Here is a 9239-nt window from a genome sequence, read left to right as displayed (position 1 = left end):
TCCTCCTAATGCTGAGCTGAATTCTCTTTTCCTGCAGCTTCCATCCATTGTTCCATTGTCTCCAATTCTCTGGAGCAGCAGGAAACAAGCTTGCTCTATCCTCAGTATGACACCCCTTCAAATACTTAAACGGGGCTATCATGCTTCCTCTTAACCTTCTCTTCCTCCAGGCTAAACATACAAAGTTTCCTGAGACTAGGCTCTTCTAGTCTTCTAGGCATGGCTTCCAGAAGAGCTTGGCCGCATTGGCATGGCTAAGCGGTGCCTTGACCCAAACCATGCTCAATTCCAAGATGCATTGACCAGTCGGGGAAAGTGGCTGCAATGTGGAGGCCTTAAAGAGCATGGGTAAGTCAATGGGGATGGGATGGGAGTCCCATGGTTGTGGAAGCAGAAGGGCTTATAGGAACCAACAGTCCCATAACAGATTTCTGGTGATGGCTTTCTAGCAATGCTGCTGCTCCAGCGGAGAACCTCCATCTTATGGAGGATAAAACACAAAGCAGGAAGGGGGGAAAAAGAAAAAAAGGTTTGTGGATCCTTTTGATTTCGAAACAAAACTGATTTCATACTGAAGCTTTCTTGTGGTATAGAGCTCCCCTCCGCAGACCCTGCACCTTCCAAGGTGGAGGAGGCTAGCAACCACAAGGACCTGATGGAGCTCACGTTTCACATGTTGTTGCAATGCAATGCAGGGAAATGTGTTTGTGGGGGGGGGGGGGGGGAGTCCTGGCCAGGCCTGAGCCTTTCCTGGTGTCCGACTGCTGCATGAGACAAGTGTTGGTGCAAGATGTCACGTCCACCTGCCCAGGCCTTGCGCATGGGGGAAGTAGGGTCCGCAGCTGGACAGCTGGACAGCTTTTTCCCTGGACCAAGATCTCGTGATCTGTAGGAGAGACCAGTGCAATAGCCTTCAGAGATCAACTTGGGAAGAAGTTCTGCTTTTCAGCATCTCTCTCTCTCTCTCTCTCTCTCTGTCTCTCTCTGTGTGTGTGTTTACTTTGCTTGGAGCAGAGCTGGATTGTGAAAACAGGCCAGTTGCACAACTGCACACCACTTTTCTGACACTGAGCGTGGTGTCACTTCCTCTACAAAAACAGTTGTTTGTTACAGAATTAGGTCCCAAGGAGAGCACTGGGACCTTTTTGAAGGCCAGGAAGTATTTGGCTCATTGTTTAAGGGAAGAAAAGAGGCTGGTCCTCATTGCTCACCTCTCCATTCCTGGCTCTTGGGTGCAGTTCTTCTCCCCATTTGCAAATTGAGTGCACTCAAAGTAATTTCAAAATAGTTTCAAAGTAGCTTCATGGATTTGCTGTTAAACTCTTCTTGCTGCTTTTCTACTTTGAAGGCGCATAAACACACACACACACACACACACACATATATACACACACACACGCATATGCAGAGAGGGAAATTTTTTTTCCCTGTGCATTCAGGTCATTTCTTGTGCAGAATGCATGTTTTCACTGCAAAAAATGCTACAAGAATCTTTCTTTTTTATAGAAGAAGTCCTGAATGCGAATTATCTTTGAAAACTGTTTGGAGACATTCTTGCAGCAAGGAGAAACATGGTAAAATTATTCATTTTTTGCCGGGGGAAACGAAATTTGCAAAGGTGAGCATTTCCTAGCTTGAGCCCAGCATTTCCTAGCTGGATTCCTTCCCAAGAGGCGTATGCAATTGTGCCAGTCATAGGTGCCAACAGAAAGCGATTGGGGCTTTAGGGCTGAAGTGCGGGGTATAAATACCATCCATATATATATATATATATATATATATATATATGTTCCCTCTTGGCTTCAGTCTGGAGACAAAAGCATGCTTTCCTTGGCAGAGGCACAGAGTCAGAATCTGCAAAGAGCATCTTCCATCCCTGCAGGAGATGCTGAATTGGAGCAAGCTTTACTTAACAAGATAAACCGGTGTCAAGACAACACATTACCAGAACAGGCAAGGAAACAGCAAGAGCGAGGACAAGGAGATTAGCTCCCCGGCCGGCTTCTTATTGCTGAGGAGAGGGAAGATGCTGCTCAGCTTCCAGATCCAATTTAAAGGGCTGGAGGAGTAGCCGAAAAAGTCCGAGATACTATTGGGCTCAAAGGCAAGGTGGCCTGCTTGACGGACGTCAAACGGAAACCCTTTAGAAACCAAGGAGTTTATGCGTGCTGGAAATGCCAGAAGAAAAGAGATGCCTGGTTCCATTTGTGGTGGAGATGCCCTAAAGCAAAACCATATGGGAGAAAGATACACATAGTGATAGAAAGGATTCTAAATATAAGATTTGAACTGAGACCCGAAATTTATCTGCTTAACATGTTAAACAAAATACCCCCACAAATTGAAAGAAAACATTGGAGAATATTGGAGTGTCATTTTCTGTACTGAGAAACACATGCAGGTTTCCTGTGGAGAAAACAGGTTGCTGTGTGGAAGAAACGCTTGTATTTCCATGTTCTTCCAAAGGTGCTAAGAGCCTCACAACAGCCTTGCAGTTGCCTGTGTTCTTTGCATCAGAAACTCCCTTTCTAGGCCAGGGAATGAAGAGCAAATAAATATATTATTTCCATCCTTACTTAATATTTGCATGCATGCATGTGCATGCACACACATATGGAACAGGCCCAGAAGGACTTGTTCATGCATGAAAAAGAAGCAAATCCATCCATCTGATACATATATATATATATATTAATGTGCATGCTACATGCACTATAGCTTTGCACAGCCATTGTCATTTTGCACAATTTTGTACAACAATTTCTGTGATGATCATTCTTCTAGACATGGGATCTCTTGCCAAAAAAGGTTGGAAAATATCTCACCATCTCCTGAGAGGTGAGGAGACAAATGCTGGGGTTTCCTCTCTTCTATGAGAAGAATGGGTCAAGCAAGGATTTGTATCCCAGTTTCCAGAAGATTGTTCTTGGTTCTGGAAGCGCTACCCAGTAATGGCTGGATGTGGGTGCCAACTTCTGGGGTTTGTGGTCCCTTTGGCTAAGCTTCAAAGGACCATTGGCTTGGTTTGAGTATGGCTTTGCCCAGAAAGTCACAGCGGGGAGACATTTCCTCCCTTGCTTCCCACTAAAAGATCAATAAGCATTAAAAATAGAGCCTGGCATCCTTCCCTCTCTTAGAAAATAGCTAATGCACTTGGTCTATTTTTAATTCTTGTAACAACTGCGGTTATAGCCAGGGAGAGCAGGATCAGCACCTGGGATGGAAAGAATCATTTTTATTTAATGGTAAAAAAGGCATGTTTTCTTGATTGTTGTGAAAACTTGATGAGAAGAATCCTGAGATGTATTCTGTGCAAAATTCACACATAAGTGTTTTTTTTTGTACAGAAAACAGCTTTTTCTGCAGAGGAAACTGAATTCTCAGAAAACGAGAATACTAACAAGGTGCACTTATGTGCAGATACTTATCCCACAAAGCAATACTTATGTGCAGAAATATTGTCCTCTGTACAAAAACACCATGTGTGAATTTTGCGCAGAACAAGTCCCAAGCTGTGAATAGTCTCCAAAAACTACAATTTTTGGAAGGCTTCCTTGCAGCGAGAAGAAAGTTGCTAAACCACTCCTTGCTTACTTGAAGAACGAATTAGCAAAGAGGTGAATTAGCAAAGAGGTCCTAACCAAGGCCAGGACCTTCAAGGAGAAGCTAAAACCGGTGTTATTTGGCTTTGGCTGGACCTCATTTGGTGCCCCACATCCAATTCTTGGCATCGAAGTTCAGGAAGGATGCCATGTATTTGGAAGAGCATGATGACCAAGATGGCAAGAGATCTGGAAACCATTGAACCCTATGGAACGACTGAGGTTACTACGTATGTTTAGCCTGGAGAAGAGAAGGTTGAGGAGGAGGATACTGCAGCCATCTTCTGAAGGCAGAACCTGAACCAGTGGATCCAAATAGTAAGAAAAGAGATTCCACCTCTGAATGCCAGGTGTTCTTAGACGATGGAATGGACGGCCTTGGAAAGGAGAACCATTTAAATAAATAAAATACTGGTTTCCAAACTTTGGTCCTCCAAACGTTTTGGATTCCCAACTCCCAAAAACCTGTCAGCTTTGCCAATAGTCAGGAGTTATGGGAGATGAAATCCAAGCATCTGGAGGACCAAAGTTTAGGAACCACTGCAATGAAAGGTACTGTGCATTATATCAAACGACATACAGTTGGCCCTCCATATCCATGGATTCTTTATCCACTGAGTCAACCATCCATGTTCCAAATGTATATAAGGCAAACCTTGGTTTTGGCCCTGTACAAACCGGCCTGAAAAGCCAGGCTGGGGTCAGAGTTGGGGTGTTACGTCCAGATGACACATGCCCTGACTCTGCCCCCTGGGCACCATGACGCTGCATGCCACTCCACATGGTGTGTGGCATCATGGTGCTTCTCCGGCACTGTGTCCATATGACGTGGCACCGAAGGAGTGCCATATAGATATAGCAGTGCCACAGTGGCTATGGTGACCTTTTGAGGGCACAAAAAGGAGCTGCTTTTTTGTGGCTCCTTTTTGCACCCTCAAAAAGCCAGATCAGGGCCACGGCGTGTGGTTGCTGCAGCCCCAGTCTGGCTAGGAAAGGGAAGGTCTGTTGAGCCCCTTTGTCATTTTATATAAGGGGCACCATTTTACAACACCATGGCATTTAATGGGGCTTGAGCATCCATGGATTTCGATATCCATGGTGGGTCCTGAAACCAAACCCCATCAGATACTGAATGGTTAATACTAGCTCTAACTCCAATACTAACTGGAATACTGTATTTTAGTCATTGACAGACAGGAATAGGAGGCTTTGTGGAACTGCAAACCCAGGTTCTCCTCCCTGCATCCTGTGCTTTCCTCATCCCGACGGACACTCACTTTCATTTATTCTGCAACAGTCTGTTCTTTCCTTGCTTCCGGAGCAGAGTGTGTTAGTAAAACTACCCAGAACAGTTCCTCTTTTTTTAATCCTTTCTTGAAAAAACCAACACAAAACCCACCCCAAAACCAACAGTTTGATCTTACCAAGGGACTGGGTTGTCCTTGCAGAGAAGCTGAAACTGAGTGTGTTGCATTTAGCAATAACTAACACATACACACATACAGGCTTTCTCTCTCATTCAGAAAACAGCATGTATTTTGCATGAGGCACATAATAGGGACTAGATAGAAGCAAGAAGAGTCAAGAGATGCCAAGAAGCCTAAAGCACCTCTATAGCAATGGGATCGCTTCATACCCCAAATCCCATATGGTTTGGAAAGCAGGGACAAGTTGTATTTTGGAATATTAATTTCAGGTGTCTTGAGATGCTGCTGGGCATTGGTGCTTTGGGTTTTGGAGTGATGCAAGTGCTTCCTAGAGACTGCGCACTGTGCGCAGGTGTTTTGCAAAACACCCGTTCCCACCTTGGCCACCTTGCAGACCCCTTTCTCCCTTCTTGACCTCCCCAATTTTCCTCTTGGCCTGAATCAGACCATTCACCAGTGGTTGCCTGGCAAGAGATGAATCAGTGTGCGTTGTTGTTGTTGTTGTTGTAAGCATGTGTCTGGGCATAGCAAGGTGATGCAATTCCTTGCAGCTTCTGACAGGAAAAACAAGCCTTTTTTGGGGTATGTAGCTATGGTGACGTGCCACGTCCATCTCCGTGGGAAGGAGCTTCAAGGGAGTAGCGGGGTGAAAATGTCAGGTTGCAAAGGAAAAATATCAAAAGCAGCAGCCCTGGCTGGCTCTTTCTTCTTCCTTGGCTTCAGATTCTCTTTCTCTCTAAGGGCAGATGCAGTAAACAAGTTGCGCAAAAAGGGAGTCACTCTTGCAGGATGTCTCCATGCGTGTGATGGGTGTCTGGCTGCATACACACTGATGATGATGATGATGATGATGATGATGATGATGATGATGATCTCTGTGTAATAATAATTTCTTACCTGCCTCCCAAGTTACCTAGAACCCAGGACTGGCCAGGAATCTAAATATATTGTTGTTGCTGTTGTGTACCATCAAGGCACCATCCGAAGGCAAACCTATAATGGGGGGTTTCATGGCAATATATGTTCAGAGAGGGTTTGCCATTGTCTTCCTCTGAGGCTGAGAGAGTGTGACTTGCTTAAGCTCACCCAGTAGGTTCCTATGGCCGAGTGAGGATTTGAACCCTTGTCTCCAGAATTTAGTAGAGCCAATGTGGCCCAGTGGTTTGTGTGTTGGATTGAATTCTGTGTAGCCTTTGGAGGATTATGGGGAAGAAAACTCACCTCTGAGGTCGAGATGGAGGCAGCCTAACCAGACGTCCTCCTTTTCTACGACATGCCTTGCGTTTCAATCTTGTGTCCAGGAGGGATTCCAAAAACGTCCTCCATTTGGAGCATGACTAAGAAGCATGACTTTGAATAAGTGTTTCTAGCTTTTGTTTTTGCGATGCCCTACGTTTTTCTCGAACGCCCTCCATTTTTGTGGTGCCTTGTCCTCCTTTGTGGTTATGAGGATGCCTTTGATAGAGAGGGTTTACCTTTCTTATTCAGAGAGAGAGAGAGAGAGAGAGAGAGAGAGAGAGAGAGAAAGAATAATTCAAAAGGCAGAGTGATGAATGTGTGCCTTGAATACTCCCCTTTATTTCCTTTCTGAGAAACAAGGACCACTTTTCTTTGGAATCAATTTCGTTATGAAGAACGTGAAGACTGAAAGGTTATCCTTAGATGCTGATGGCTGGCTCTTTATCCCTCCGCAGCCACATCCTTTGTCCGACGGTCATTTCCTCAAAGCACATGGAAAGGACCCCCATATTAACCACATCCTGACCTTTAGAGGAGCGTGGATGGAGCATGACCCTATTTCTTTAATGCCATTCATCTCATAAGTGAATTTTAAAATGGTCTTTCATTAAATGACCCTGGGATGGTTTGTGCGACAATAAAACGGGCATGACATTTGCAAGCTTGGAGAGAGAATGGTGGCAAGGAGCCAGGCAGGAGCATGCGTGCACCGACTAGCATTGAATCCCCATTGAATTTCAAAGGGAAAGCACTGGGGTTGGGGTCTGCAACCCCAAAATCAATAAGGAAATTCAAGGAAGGGCCATCCATCCATCCTGCTAAGATAGTTAAAAGCAAAAGGCAGGTTTGCAAAGGCCAAAAACACCTTTGAGGTTTCAGAAGAAAGGCAGCAGAGGTGTTGACACAGATTGGGAAGGAGAACCGGAGCCGCAAGGGAGCGTGGGGCAATGGTGCTTCTCTTTCTCTTTCCCCCGGTGCAAATGGGAAAACCCAAAGAAGAAGTGGGTCTTCTCCATCCTTGCATCACAGCAGATGCTCACATGTCATTTTCCGGTCACAAAAACTGCTTGGCCAAAGGCTGGATTTGGTGGCCTTTGAGGTCCCTTCCAACGCTGTGCTTCTGCTGCACTAATGGATGCCTTCAACTTTCTTCATGCATCACCTTTCTCCAGCGAGACACTGCTAGGGATCCCAGGCTGACAATGTATGTCTTGTAGGGTTTGCATGTGAAAGCTGGACAGTTAAGGAAGTGGATTTGCTTTCCTTCAATTTTAAAAAAAGAAGTTGCAGTGCATCGGTGCATCAGCGTAATGGCACTTTTGCCCTATAACACAACTTTATAATGTCGTAGTGGCTGTGCATCCTTTCCAGCGAACTGTATGGTGGCATCCTGTTGCACAATATATACCCTGTGGGAGCCATGGTGCAAGTGCCATGTGGTTGTTGGCTCTGTTTGTGAAATGGCCCTAAAGATGTGATACTCTCCTGCCAATACCAGTCCTATGCACCATTGCAGTTCACCTTTTTGTTCTTGTTGCTGTTCCCCTTCAAGCCCTTCCCAACTTATGGCAACCCTAAAGCAACCCTATCATGGGGTTTTCGTGGCAAGATTTGTCCAGAGTGGGATTTGCCATTGCAGATCCTCTGAGGATGAGACAGTGCGCAAAACTACAAATCCCTAGATTCCATAGCATTGAGCCATGGCAGTTAAAGCAGGGCCAAAGTGCATTATTTCTACAGTGTAGGTGCAGCCTTGGCAGCTAGGATTAAAGAGGACGGAGCCATGCCATTTAAAGTGGCATCAAACTGCTACATTTCTGTAATGTTGATACATCCCATGTAGCTGATCTAGGATCTCTGGTGTAAATACCTAAAAGAGAAATGCCAGCCTATAATTTTAAGGGAAAAAACCATATATAAAACAAATTCATTGGAGAAAATTTGCTCTCTTTCTTATTGTTTACAGTCTTCAGTGACCCTAAGGTGAACCTATTATGGGGTTTTCATGGCAAGATTTGTTCAGAAGGGGTTTACATGTACTTTCATTTGGGGCTGAGAGAGTGTGACTTGCCCAAAGTCAGCTATTGGGTTTCCATGGCCAAACAGTGGTTCCAATGACCGGTCAGCAGGGTCAAAGGCAACACTCAGACCCCTAAATCACACTGGCTCTACAGCTGACCTTACCTTGTTTTATAACAAACAAACCAGCAATAAACAGCCAACTTTACCCTGTTTTGTGTTGCTTTTTTAAAGTTTAAATTGAATTTTAAATTGATTTTTTAGTTCCAACCCTTGTCCACTAGGTGGCGCTGTTGCATCACATTTTCACAGAGCTTTTGCCTTTTCTTCTTCCTCCTCCTTGGGTTATACTGGGCAAATACTGGGTTTATCTGGGAGTTACTGGAAATGATGGAGGAGGATGAGGACAAGGAAAAAGGAGGCGGCACCATGCAGTTCTCCTCCCTCTTTTCCAGGTTGGAGCTTGGACTATAGCTCCCAGGATCCCCTAAGTATGGGATTTGTAGTCCCCAAAAGATTAGAAATAGAGTAGAATTCAGATATAGCCATGTTGGTCTGTCGAATATAATGTAGATAGATCTTGCAGCACCATTGAGACTCATTGAAAGAAAGAAGTTGGCAGCAGGAGCTTTCCTAAGCTTAAATCTACTTCTTTTTGAAATTCAAGGCAAGAGCGATGGTAGCCGCGATTTCCCTTCCTGTGGGATTTGCCCACTTCAATCCTGGGTTTAGGAAGGAATTAACCATCGGATGACAGCTCCTTAGTTATGGAGGCTGAGGGGGGCTCTATAGGGCCGACTGAGGGTCTTCTGCCTTCAAAGGGAGGCAGGCGGGCGTGGAAAGGTGCACCGGGGTCAAGGCTGTCAAAGTCATGCAGGAAGTCCCCCCTTCCTTTGAAGAAGAGTCCCAGCTGTGTGTCTGTGTGTTGCATGTGTGTGTGTGAATGTGTACA

The sequence above is a fragment of the Sceloporus occidentalis genome, unplaced genomic scaffold (assembly GCF_023333645.1).
Source record: "Sceloporus occidentalis isolate IW3139 unplaced genomic scaffold, rSceOcc1.0.p SCAF_13, whole genome shotgun sequence".
NCBI lineage: Eukaryota > Metazoa > Chordata > Lepidosauria > Squamata > Phrynosomatidae > Sceloporus > Sceloporus occidentalis.
This window is presented reverse-complemented; position numbering follows the sequence as displayed.